Source organism: Photinus pyralis, unplaced genomic scaffold (assembly GCF_008802855.1).
Source record: "Photinus pyralis isolate 1611_PpyrPB1 unplaced genomic scaffold, Ppyr1.3 Ppyr1.4_LG6, whole genome shotgun sequence".
Classification (NCBI taxonomy): Eukaryota; Metazoa; Arthropoda; class Insecta; order Coleoptera; family Lampyridae; genus Photinus; species Photinus pyralis.
The window spans coordinates 46,277,038-46,291,110 of record NW_022170663.1 but is presented as its reverse complement, the minus strand read 5'-3'; the positions used below and the strand labels follow the sequence as shown (position 1 = coordinate 46,291,110).

General features: G+C 34.8%; 1 protein-coding gene across 1 annotated transcript in view; it reads right to left on the bottom strand.

Annotated features, from left to right (window-relative positions):
- LOC116174859 overlaps positions 1-12,028 on the bottom strand; it is a 119,552-nt gene extending 107,524 nt beyond the window's left edge. Inside the window, exon 1 of the transcript XR_004146183.1 lies at positions 11,776-12,028. The gene's annotated coding sequence lies outside the window, so the exon portion shown is untranslated. The remainder of the gene's footprint in view (positions 1-11,775) is intronic.
- Positions 12,029-14,073: the final 2,045 nt, after the last annotated feature.

Sequence of the window (14,073 nt, the reverse complement as noted above, 5' to 3'; positions counted from 1 at the left end):
AAAGATTCATATATTCTCTCATGATAAAATTTAGGAGTCTCTAAAATAGTTGCAACAATTTTTGGGGGGTCTCTGAAGAACCTCCGAGGAAGCATGGAAAAAATCTCTGGAAGAATATCTGAATAATATAGGCTTTGTGAAAAGTATTAAGAATTGAAGATTGAATATTGTCTGAGAGATACCTGAATGAATCTCTGAAGAAGTTCTAAAGAATCCTTAAAGCATTCTGATGCAGCACATATTGCGCTAGCTCATAAAATATAAGGGTTGGTGGAAGGGGGACATCTCTTTCAGGAGTTAAATGTAACTTAGGTTTAGGTTAATCGATTTTCACATAATGAGCCTTAGTAAACGTGATGGGTGGTAGCAGTGGCGGCTCGTAAGCTGCGTAGAAGGTAGTGCCAAATTGTGTCCCCCTTTCCATTATTTTAATAGTTACAAACTTAAATTAAATTTAGATTTAGATTTTGAGTATAATTTGAATATTTATAATGCAAGTGACGGAAACAAATCTAGCCCCTTTAATTTCTTTGGAGGCTTGTTTAATTATAAGTATTCTTCAAGCATGCATTCCAGTAATTCATTTTGTGTTGTTTTAGATGAGAATTAGCGGATTTTTTTGACAAAAAATTGTATGGAAAGTGTTACTTTTTTCAAGATTTGTACTATCAGTTTCCATGGCGTTTAGTCTGATCTATAAACAATAGCAACATTTTATTTGCAGTTTTATTAATGAGGCCGAAGTATCATTTTCAGCAATAGTTGTACAAATAACTATTCAAATCTTTATCTAAACAAGTACCGAAATTTATTAATTCTCTGAATACCTACTCCTTTATTTTCGGATTTATCGCTATTGTCGTGTCCTCTTAAAGAAGATTCAGACACATTTCGTTTTTTAACAATATCATTGAATAATAATCAGATTTATTATTCAATGACAATATTTAAGTCCGGTAACGGCCGGCTTAATTGCTTTATTTAAAGTCTATCTTCCAGAGAATGCATGGAAAAAAGTTTATTTAAATGATTTTTTTATTTGTGTATTTTACGTAACAATTAATCCGGGAAGTATAATCTTACACTTACAAAAAATGGTTTGACTTATCACGACTGAAACAAGGAAAACGGCGCAAAGCATAGTAATACACGTACAGATTATTCAATTGTGCTTATGAGCAGGGGCGGACTGGGTACTCACTGCTCTTTTTTTTGAGCTCCGAAAAAAAAATTGTTCAGATCGACTGCCGGAAAAAATTTTTCATAGAATGTGGCCTGTAGAATCCATAATTTCAAACAGTTCCAAGATTGGGCTACTAGTTCAAAAGTTACAGCCCTTTGAATTTTCTTTCGAAATTGGTTTCTAGTCCATAACTTTTGATTGAGAAGTCTGATCGAAAAAGTACGAATTGTTTTAGATTCTACGCACCAAAATTAATAAGAAAAAGTGTTTTCCCGAGAAATTTTGGTGCAGTCAATTTTTGGTAAAAAAGGAAGGTTATACACTGCCTTTTTTTGAGCCCCGAAAAAAAAATTATCTCAGATCGACCCGGAAAAAAATTTTCTTATAGAATGTGGCCTGTAGAATCCATAATTTCAAACAGTTCCAAGATTGGGCCACTAGTTCAAGCGTTACAGCCCTTTGAATTTTCTTTCGAAATTGGTTTCTAGTCAGGGGCGGGCCAGGTGGAATTGCATAGGTTACGGGCCATTAAAGTATTAGTGTTGTAATGAAGGTGGCGGGGGGGTAGCTCTGCGGTGCACCACAAAAACATTTTTTGCTTCATTTTAAAGTACTCCTTTTTCGGAAATCAATTACAATACAGGTTTTTTTTTAAATTGCAGCTGATAATTAAAAGTAACAAAATATACAATCCAGACGAGGGCGTCGCCTATCATTGTATTTCATCACTTTCATGTTACGACAAAAAATGATAAATTCATTGTAAAACATTTCAATTAAAACAGAATTTTTTAATTTTTTAACAACCTAACATCAACCCCAATTAGAGAAACGTGTTAATAACTTATTAATAGTGCAAGAAACTAAATACAGCACATACTTATAAATTTCCAACGGGCCATTATGACGTACAGGCCAGGTGGCAATCGCCCCCCCCCCCCCCGGGCCAGTCCGCCACTGCTTATGAGCCAAACTTCTGATGGCTTAAGTTGTACGTATAAAACGCTACTTCGGTTTCGCTCCTCCCACCCCTCTACTCCCCCCCTCTACTCCCCGCGGAAGTCCACACTTGTAGGAAAATACGAGCCAGTTCCAGTTTGGATCGACCGTATGAGAAGTCCACGGATAACCACCAATGAATTCTTCTTGGTACCTAATTTATCAAATCATTTACTTTTTTTGTTTTGAGTTTTAAAACACAATTATTTACTCTAGTGAGCACAATTAATAATAGTTAATTATATTTTAAGAATTGATAATTAGCAGGTTCCTTTAGGTGGTGCCATGGCTCCTTGGCTCTTTATAGAGAGCCGCCCCTGGGTGGTAGAGGAATCGGTTTTACATTAATATGAACTTGCAGGTTATCCATTTCAAATGGAACCATATAATTATTATATGATACTATCAAATAAGATGAAAAAATGAAAGCAGTGAAAACCGCATTTTGATATCTGATTCCTAAGCAGAAATATGGCGAAAATATGCATACTTACAAATGTAAATTACAATAATTAATTATTTATCTTCATCCAAGTTGACTTTGAAACAAAAGAACACATAGCAAGCGATAATTAAAACAATAATTGAAATTAATTACGAGCAACAAATAAATTATTCAATAAAAGAAACAATAATCATGACTAAGGAAATGGTCAAAATGCTTGCTATCATTTTCGATAAAAAGACGCTACCGACCAGTTTTTTGCGTGGCTTTGTATTTCTTTTGTTTCAAAGCCAACTCGATGAATATTGCAATTTAAATTTGCGAATTTGCGTATTTTCGTCCTAAACCCCAAAAGAACTCCGGAATCTCACCTCAACTACGAAAATCGGTTAAACCTTTCGAGATATAATGCAATCGGCCTAGATATGAATAATGGAGCGTTCTCCTGACACAGAATTTAATTTTGGATATTATTTTTGTCATTTTCACCCACCAATACCCCAAAATCGACACTATAAAAGTAAAAATCGCACTAAAAAGATGTATTGGCAGAAATTCGCATAAATTTTAAAAATTGGCACCATTTTCAGTTCTAAGGAATGGAATTTCCGACTTTGCGTCTCAAATCATTCCAATTGGTCTAGAAAACATGTGTACGAAGTGGCACAATTTGAATACGATATGCAGTTTGTCACCGAGATGCGCTAAAAAGGTACTTGTATATTTATTTTTTAAATTAATATCTTATTGCGCCGCCTGTATACATTCGGGTGTTATCGCGCAGTGCGGTGTTCTAATTACGGTTAGATATGTTGGCACAGATACTTTTTATTGCAAGTAAATGGGAGATTATATTATCAATATATAAGAGGTATTTAATTTATACGTCCAAAATAGCAAAGGTAGTTCTCCCGTCGTTTATTAATATTGTATTCTGTTCTGAACTTCATTTTATATCGTGCTCCGCCTGCCATTTTTAATAAGAACGATAGATGTCATTGGAAGGCCCAATGAGTTGATTCACATTGTCTACCTTTTTCGATAAAGGGATCAGTTGAGCTGCTTTATAGTTAAAAAGGAACTTAACCATTCAAACCTATTAAACTGTCAATGTAACATCTGATATAAAAAATTAATGCAAATTACAAAATTCAAAATACAAATAATGGATCAAAATACCTTTTTCTATGTAGCTTAACATTAATTAGGGGTTGCGTAAATTTGAATGAGAATTTTATAAACTTTCCCGGTGCATAGGGTAAAAGTATTTAAGGAAATTCTGCAGGTTTAACCGACAATTTTGTAAATTTGAATTAGTCCTTGTGAATTTAAAATTTAGCCTGGTGGGCCCTTTCCATGGTAAACGTATTTAAAAAAATGTAGGTTTAAACGACGATTTTGTGAATCTAAGCCAGGTGCACCCCTGTCACGTTAAAAGGATTGAATAAAACCTACAGATTTGAACAACTGTTTAGATTGGCAATTAAGATTCGCAATTAATTAAGCTTTGGAAATTGTTGACGAACATGCAAATTCGAAACATCTGATTTTTACAATATGCGATATGTTTATCTTTAATAGAAGCATCTGTGGTTAAGAATAATATAAAGAAGACAACTATCGGATCCGATTCAAATGTCACCATGCACCAGAACACGTAGCAAGTAGGTCGGACAACTCTAGTCAGGGAGGTAGTAAAACGGGAATTTGAGGCCTAGTTACGCGTGGACCCTGCCCACCCTCCTATCCAGACCCCTATAAAAAGACTAAATTACAATTCGAGCGAATTATCATTGTAAAAATTTTGGGTAATGTCAATAATTTCCCACTCAACATTCTAAGGTACGAAAACGTTGTAACATTGCAAAAACTTATTCCGAAATAGAAGTAGCTGCCTTGGGAAGGACATTTTTCAACATATTTGTTGTAACAATAACATAAATTAAATCTGTAACGTCGTTACGTAGGCGTGTTATATTTTAGCCTCCTGAAAATTATTTAATAAATATGCTAATTATCAGATGTTTTGTGATACTTTGACGGCAGTGAAAGCGTTACAACGTTAAACAAATGGACAGTTTGCACTGGATTTACGCTATGGATGGTTACGGTAGCCACACTCTCTACTTAATTTATCAAAATGGAAAAGTGCAACTGTTTCCCCTATATGACTTCGAATTGATTAGCTAGTGAATTACTGATAAGTTAGGCATAAAACCACCCCCAAATGAATTTAAGGGTTAGCCTCCCGGGTTCCCATATCGAGACAACGTGTTACCTATAGTAGTCACTTTTTTAATTCCGACTTTAATGTGTTTATAATTTAATGCTAATACGCTTTGATAGTTGACGCCTACCGCTGTCATTAATGTCAAAGTATAGTAAATATCTCTTATATAGTTATAGTTCGACTGGAACTTCGATGCCGACGATAATTTATCCAATAACAAATTTTGTACCACTTTATTATCCCGACGCACATTACAATTTTCTCTCGATTAACCGAATTTAGCTTATAGACCGTGGTGGTCTTTATTCGAACTGTGAAAATAATAAAATGCGGTTGACACTTTTCCAACAGTTTACCTACGGTTTTAATTTGCAACAAACTTGCAGGTAATAATGTCCGCAATTTATCGTTTTAATGGTTCGTGTTACATTCTTATTATTAGTTTGTTGGCTATAAAAAATCGTCTCTTTTATGAGTTTCACATTTTTATGCAGGCGAAGTGTGTGTCTACTATGGGTGAAACTAGGCCAAGGTTTGTTGAATTTAAGGACCAAGCCAACACAATGTGATTTACTCGAAATTATTAGAATAGCTTTCATTTTTTAGCGTCCACTTTCAATCTGATTATGTCATTAATTTTTGGAATAGCAACCAGAACTTACCTATTCTGTTGAGTAAGTAATAAAAATGTATGCTTCCTGAACTAAAAATGTGTATAAAATGTTAAAAAAATACCGCCCACCAGATTTTAACTAAATGTATTTAAGTTCAGAACATATGTCCAAAATTTTGTCCAATTCGATGCAATCGTTTAGGTAAAATACAGAAAAACGTGCATGCGCGATTTTGCCCAAGCCCCAGAGCTTTTCAGCTCTTCCTTTTATGTCAAAGAATATGTGTACCAAATTTGGTTGCAATTGGTTCAGCGGTTTTCAATAATCCAATTTTTATTGATGAGGTTAAAAATGCAAATGGATCTTGGTAGGACCGTCTCTGAGTGGGATCACGTAGATTGAACCCAATGAACCTACTGCATTAGCGTTGTCGAAGTGTGTGATTGGGTAAAGAATTGTGCAGAAGAGTTTATTTTGTGATGATAATATTGCAAGTTTTCTAAGGGAATCAAGTTTAATAATTCTGCAGCAAAATTAAGGGATATATCTTGTACTATATTTCTCATAGCCTCTAATTAAATCTATCTTCCAGAATTCCAAAACCAATTCCAAAATATAAAACTGGGGAATTCCAGAAACGATAATAAAATACCTACTGGGGAAAGAGAGGGTGCCTTACCTTGCTAAAAAATTCGCCAGGCTTCGAATTTCAAAGGCAAAATAAGGTATGATTGGGCACCCCTAAATGACAAAAATATCTCTGAGAAAACTAGCGTTTACGTCCCATGTGCATTTTTATGAGAAAACAAACCTGGATAGAAAGATTTCCAAATTGTATGTTTTCCATTTTTCGCTGTAGTTTACTTTTGAAAAAACACTTAATAATGCCGTTTTGGAATACCCGCCGTTGCAGTATTTCTATTTAGAATAACTACATTTGAATCGGAATAAAAAAATACACAAGCGTTTAGAATCGGCACTGGCACACATTTGGCACAGTCAAAAACCTTTACTGTAGTGTTTTCTTTCATAATAAAATGTGAAAATTAATTCGCTACCTATACAAGTTAGGGAAACCAAATTGAGTAATTTAGACGTTAAAAAAGAATTAAAAAGTCGCATCCTTACCGGATTTGCGATATTGTCTAATTAACTGCAGATCACTTTTTGATAAATACAAACGTGATAGATGGTTTGAAAATTCCTACCTTAATTTTGTGGCTTTCCATTCTTTCCTGTGGCACTACACTTTTTTAGACAAGACCTTTACGCAACTAAATAAATGAAATTACACCTGAATTGGTCAATAACACTCGCGTTACTGATACATTCAATCGTCAATAATCTACATTCACTTTGGAACAAGTGTTATCGTTCGAAACTCAAAAACACGATAAACAATAAGAGCGCTTGACCATATGCCGATAAGTGGTTCAACACGCAAAATTAACAAGGTCTTATCGCATCTTACCTGACTCACAAACTTTCCAAATTGTTATACGTTTCGCTAAAATTTACACGTTTAAAAATCAATGATGACGTATTTTGCGAATAGTGTTTGAGAACGTAGGCGTTCGAAAATTAGGACTTTACTTTTCAAACTTAATACCTTAAGCAGGTAAAAAGTTTGTTCCTTCTTCTAAGGCGTTGAGCCAGACTTCCAAAATTGCAAAAATAATGTAAGGGCTTAGCTTAGCAATTCTCAAAACTTGGTCGAAAGGCCACATCCTCCTAAAAAAATCCCTACTGAAGCAGGTTCGGAAAAAGCATGTAAAGCAAAGTATGAAGTTCTCATGGAACCAAAGAATTGGCAATTATTCTTGGGAAAAATTTGCAAGAAGAATCCGAGGATCGGAGAATAAACAGGTTCTTTTACCAGAGAATTTCAATGGCGAATTAACGAGCAGGTGACGCCAGAATTCTTGGACAACATACCCTCAGAAGATCTTGGGAGCATGTTATTTGTGATTTTATGCAACTTACTTTTGTGCAGTTTCTTGCCCTCAGAAATGAAACTTTTTCCAAATAGGTAAACTGAGGTTCTAACGTGTATCGCGTGGGAGGCACCCTCACCCTTCTTCAATTTTTTTTCTCAGCAACTATAAGAGAACAATGACTGATAGCACATCTTTGAACGGGTTTTGGGGTATGCCCTTTACGATTTTGCAAAATTTGTTTCAAAATTCCTACCACAAAATAACGCAAAACAATCTAATTTCGACAAAATTTGATATTTGGAGGTTTCTGAAAATGAAAATCACGAATCTGAAATTAGTTTTTGGAAATTCGAACACTGCAATTCTGGGTGAAAACAGGAAAATGGAGAGAATTCCACGAAATTTGTTGTGTACTAACATACTTGATGAGTTAAGGAAGAACATTGTCGGTTTTTTATAACCACTATTCAAAAAAAATTATACTTTTTTTAAAAATTGGTCCTTCGGGCCAGAAAGCACCTATCACTCGCCCGTGAATCATCTAATTTCGCATGTAGTTAGTTGAAATCTGTCGCAAATAACAACAAATTAACGATTTACTTGGAACTTGCCTTGGAATAACGCTTATTTATTGTAAGGGAAAGCTACGTTCAAAGATCCCACTTCCCGCAGCGATGCAGAATCTACCTACATTTTTTTGGAATCGACACAAGTATCATAATATGGACTTTTTAATTTTTACTTTACTTTTCAATCCCATTACCTCAAACAATTAAAAACTTGGTTTCTTCTTCTCAGGGGTTGGTCAGACCACCAGAATTGCAAAAATAATGTAAGGGCTTGATTTCTCGAGATTCTCAAAACTGTTTCGAAACGTAACACCTCCCTAAAAAATCCCTACTGAAGCAGCTGCAGAAAAACTATGCAGGAAAAAGAAAAGCAAATATGAAGTCCTCAAGAGACCAAAGAATTGGCGAGTTTTCTTGGGAAAAATTTGCAAGAAAAATCCGAGGATCAAGGTAAACAGTTTCTTTTACCAGAGAATTACAATGGCAAATCAACAAGCAGATAACGCCAGAATTCTTGGAACACATATCCCCAGAAGATCTTGGGGGAGGTTGTTATTGCACTTTTTTATTAAACTTACTTTTTTTGCAATTTTTTGCCCTCAGGGACGATCAACTTTCCTACCTGACCCCGTAATTAAACATTAATGCAAGAATTAGTGCTTTCATAATACATATGTTTATTGAGACACTGTTCTGTTTTCCTATCACCCCTAAATTGAACAATCTTCGACGCTAACAATCAACTACAATACAACCTAAATAAAATGAATTATCTAATTAATAATTTTATTACCTATACAGGTGTGACATATAGGTAAGTAAAAAAAATTGGGTGAATCAAAAAACAAGCACTTTTTCCAAATAAACTGAGGATCCAACGGGTTTCGTTGGGGAGACACCCTCAAAAAAGTGCATTTCTTCTTTTATAATTTTTATCACATCAACCATCCATAAATGTACAAATACTGATTTTTTCAAAATTCTACGACAAAAGGGCGCAAAAATTCTAATTTCGACAGGAAAATGGAGAGAATTCCACGAAATTTGTTGTGTACTAACATTCTTGATGAGTTAAGGAAGAAAATTGTCATCATTTTTCAAACAAAAGTTATGTTCATTTAAAAATTGGTCCTTGGGGTCAGAAAGTATCCCTTCCTTAATTCATCAAGCATGTACACAACAAATTTCGTGGAATTCTCTTCATTTTAGTTGCCCGGCCAAGAATTACCCTGGAATGTTTTTTTCGATTTATCGAAAACTAATTTCAGATTCGCGATTTTCATATTGGAAACCCCCCCGATACGAAATTTCGCCGAAATCAGAACTTTTCGCGCCACTATTTAGGATGCGCCCTTTTGTGGTAGCAATTTTGAAAAAACTTTTGCAAAACCAAAAAGGGTATACCCAAAAACCTATTCAAAGACGTACCATCAATTTTTCTAACTCTTCTGGTTGCTGAGAGAAAAATTAAACATGACACTTTTTTGAGGGTGGATCCCAAACGAAACACTACCACCCAATTTTTTTTACATACTTATGTGTAACACCCTGTATAGCTTTTTTCAGAGCTTTTTAAGTAGCAAAAGTGAATTTCTGTCACCAGTTTTTGATTAATGCCTAAGCTCAAACGATTTTTCAGAAAAGAAATTGGATTGTTTGAATAGTTTTTGCTACATTTACATTACATCATCTTACGCAGGTCTCTCTTCTTTTTTAAAAGCTACGTGGATTTCTAAAAAACTTTAAAGTTGGGAAGTATAGTTTTAAAACTCCCAAATGTATAAGGAAATGTGGATTTTTATAGAGAGAGATAAAAATTGTAGCGAAGATGTGGTTGGAAGCGGCCCCTGCGAAGCGATCTGGATTATTGTGAAGGATGTAACAGAAAACTATATATTCTAATTATAAAAATTGTGTGTAAAGAGCGTTCTCGAGTTATTAGTAGCCATTCATTTATTTTTTGCTTTACGAGGGTGCAAGATGCGAAACTATTTTTCTTGTCATTGTCTAATTTTCAACTTTACATTTCTCCATGAACCTTTTTATTTTGGCGATTTATACGGTTTTGATAAACGCAAAATTATAAGTAATAGTATGAACAGATGCATCTCTAAAAAAAAGTATTTAGACTTTTGCTCTAAAATAATTAGGGGAGCTAGTAATTGACTATAAAGAAATTACCATTGAAATCCCTATGCTACGTTGCGCTAGGTACCACCCTGTATAAAGCCTTGTTGGTTCACCAAATACAATAACAAACATAGCGGATCGCGGGTAACTCGTTCTTGAAGTAGAGGATGGGGTTTCCATTGAAATTCGCACTCGTATTTATTTTTGGAGTAATTTTTACAGATTGTGCAGTAGATACCTAGTTTATTTTCTGATGGGAATATTGCAAGTTCCTTAAAGGAATCCAGTTTAATAATTTTGAAGAGTGCAGTGCTGCAAAATTAAGAGATCTTGTATAGGTAGGTACTATTCCTTATAGCGTCTAATTCAATCCACCTGAAGAAATTTTCCAGAATTCCAGAAGCGATAATAAAATATCTACTGGGGAAAGAGAGGATGCCTTACTTTGCAAAAAAAATTCGCCCGGTTTCGAATTTTAAAAGCAAAATAAGATATGATTGGGCACCCCTCCTAAATGTCAAAAATACCTCTCTGAAAACTAGCCTTTATGTTCCTAGTGCATTTTTAATAGAAAATGGAAAGTTTCGAAATATGTATGTTTCCGATTTTCCGCCGTGGTTTACTTTTGAAAAAACAAACTTTATAATGCCGCTTTTGAATCTCCGCGGTTGCAGTCTTTCTATTTAGAAGAACTACATTCGAATCGGAATAAGAGAATTTACGTAAACGTTTAGAAACGGTACGGGTACACATTTGGCATAGCCAAAAACCTCTAAATTAATTCACTACCTACAGATTAGGCAAACCAAATTGAATAATTTAGACGTTAAAAAAGAATTAAAGAGGCGCATCCTTATCGGATTTGCGATATTGTCAAATTAACGGCAGATCCTTTTTGGATAAATACAAGTGTGATATAAAAACAGGTGGTTTAAAACTTCCTACCTTAATTTTGTGGCTCTGCATATTCTGTATTTCCTGGCACTACACTTTTTTAAACAAAGTCTTTACTCAACTGTATTTTTAAACAAATAAAATTACACCCGAAATGATCATTAACACTCTCGATACTGATAAATTCAATCGTCAATAATCAGTTTGAAACATGTGTTTTCTCCTAAATTCAAAAACACGATAAACAATAAGAGCGCATGACCATATGTCGATAACTGCTTCAACACGCAAAATTAGCAACGCCTTATCGCATCACCTGACTCACAAACTTTCCCAATTGTTATACGTTTCGCTAAAATTTATACGTTTAAAAATCAATGAGGACATATTTTGCGAATAAAGTACCTAGTGCTTGGAAACGAAGGCGTTCAAAAATTAGGTCCTTACTTTTCAAATCTAATAGCTCCAGCAGTTAAAAAATTTGTTTCTTTCCCTAATGTGTTAGCCAGACTTCCAAAATTGCAACAAAAATGTATGGGGCTTGATTTCCCGTGCTAAGGAAAGTTTTCAATATATATTTTTTCTGCTGAAGGTACGCCCTGTTTTAAAATTTCCGCGATAGTAGTTTTTCTACTAGAAAAACTACATTTGAACTTGAATAAAGATATACGTAAACGTATAATATAATACCGACGCACATTTGACACACCCAAAAATATTTTTTAATAGAGATAAATCTGATATATAGACAATTGATCTGTGCAAACTTCCTACCTTCCGTTTGTTACTTTCTATTCTTTAATTCCCGATGGCACTGCACTTTTTTTAAAGTCTTAAATAGTCGTATTTTTAAACAAATAGACCCGTAATGTCACTAAACGTTCGCGTTACTAATAAATACAATGGTCACTAATTTTATTTACTTGCACCTGCAAACATGACGTGTCATCGTCCGAAATTCAAAAACACAATAAACGATTAGAGCGCATGACCGTATGTCCTTAAATTGTTCAACGCGCAGAATAATCAAAGGCCTTATCGCTTCTTACCTGAACTTTTCCAATTTTGATACATTTCTCGAATACGCTTAAATTTTAACGTGTGAAAAGTTGAGGAATGGGAATAGCGAGGGGAATAGCTCTTGAAAAATCAGACGTTCGATAATTTGGTCCATACTCTCATGTGGAAATGTTTCTCTTCAGAAAATGTAGTCGGAAAGCAAAAAGAAAGATTAATTATTGCGACATGATCGATCTGTTCCCGTTTATATCAATGGAAAAAAAATGCTAGGAATACTTGCCGGCCTATATTTGTTCAACTCCAGGAAACAGGCGATAACAAAATCCTAATCCTACTTTTGTCGTGTCCACATTCTTCAAAGATCTACTAAAATGAAGGACCCTAGCACCGTACCAAGTTTAAATATCCATATCCATTCTATACGAGTATTTACCTATGTCTTTTTCTGGAAATATTTTCGAATGATGTTATTTCAATTATGTCACCATCGTTTTCGATCAAAACCATTCCCATCGTCCCATTGTAGGTACCCTCGCTAAACCATATAAATATAATGGGCAACCATACTGTGGAGCACCAACAGGTCTAACTCAGAAAATAATGGAAACGTCTATACTTTCTTTCCCGAGAAATTTTGGTGTAGTCGATTTTTGGTAAAAAAAAGGAAGGTTATAACCTGCCTTTTTTTGAGGCCCGAGGAAAAAATTGTCTCAGATCGACCCGGAAAAATTTTCTTATAGAATGTGGCCTGTAGAATCCATAATTTCAAACAGTTCCAAGATTGGGCTACTAGTTCAAAAGTTACAGCCCTTTGAATTTTCTTTCGAAATTGGTTTCTAGTCCGTAACTATCGATTGAGAAAGTCTGATCGTAAAAGTACGAATTGTTTTGGATTCTACGCTCCAAAATTAATAAGAAAAAGTGTTTTCCCGAGAAATTTTGGTGCAGTCTATTTCTGGTTAAAAAGGAAGGTGAAAAACTGCCTTTTTTTGAAACCCTCGAAAAAAATTGTCTCAGATCGACCCGGAAAAACAATTTTCTTATAGAATGTGGCCTGTAGAATCCCTAATTTCAAACAGTTCCAAGATTGGGCTACTAGTTCAAAAGTTACAGCCCTTTGAATTTTTTTCGAAGTTGGTTTCTAGTCTATAACTTTTGATTGAGAAGTCTGATCGAAAAAGTACGAATTGTTTTGCATTCTACGCTCCAAAATTAATAAGAAAAAGTGTTTCCCACAGAAATTTTGGTGCAGTCTATTTTTGCTTAAAAAGGAAGGTAAAACACTGCCTTTTTTTGAGGCTCTCGAAAAAAATTGTCTCAGATCGACCCGGAAAAACAATTTTCTTATAGAATGTATCCTGTAGAATCCATAATTTCAAACAGTTCCAAGATTGGGCTTCTAGATCAAAAGTTACAGCCCTTTGAATTTTCTTTCGAAATTGGTTTCTTTTCTAGTCTATAACTTTTGATTGAGAAGTCTGATCGAAAAAGTACGAATTGTTTTGGATTCTACGCTCCAAAATTAATAAGAAAATGTGTTTTCCCGAGAAAGTATTCAAATACTATGCGAAGTATTCGAATACTAAATATTTGTGAAAGTATTTGCATTACAAATACAAATACTGCTTCCATAAAAGTATTTAATTACAAAGTATTTGAATACTTTAAAGGATTTGAATACTAAAAAGTATTTATAAAATTGAATACTGCCCAGCTCTGTCCTGATAATATGGGAATATATCCTCAATTTCTATGGTCTCTGAGTTCTAAAAATTGGAATCTCCTGCTCCTGGTCCTGGGCGAACGTGGAATTTGATTTTTGTAAAGTAGCTACTGAGGGTACTGGTTTGATTTGCTTGCCTTAACAGGCCCGTAGCCAGAATAAAGTAGCAGGGGTGGCCGGTATTTTTCAAGGGGGGGCTTAAGAAGTTTTTGATAAAGACTTCCCCTGTAAGTTTTGTAAAGGAACCATCAACCGTATTTCCAGTGGGGGCAAGTCCACGTTCTAGGTGGGGCTCAGTCCCACCTGGCCACTCCCTGGCTACGGGGGTG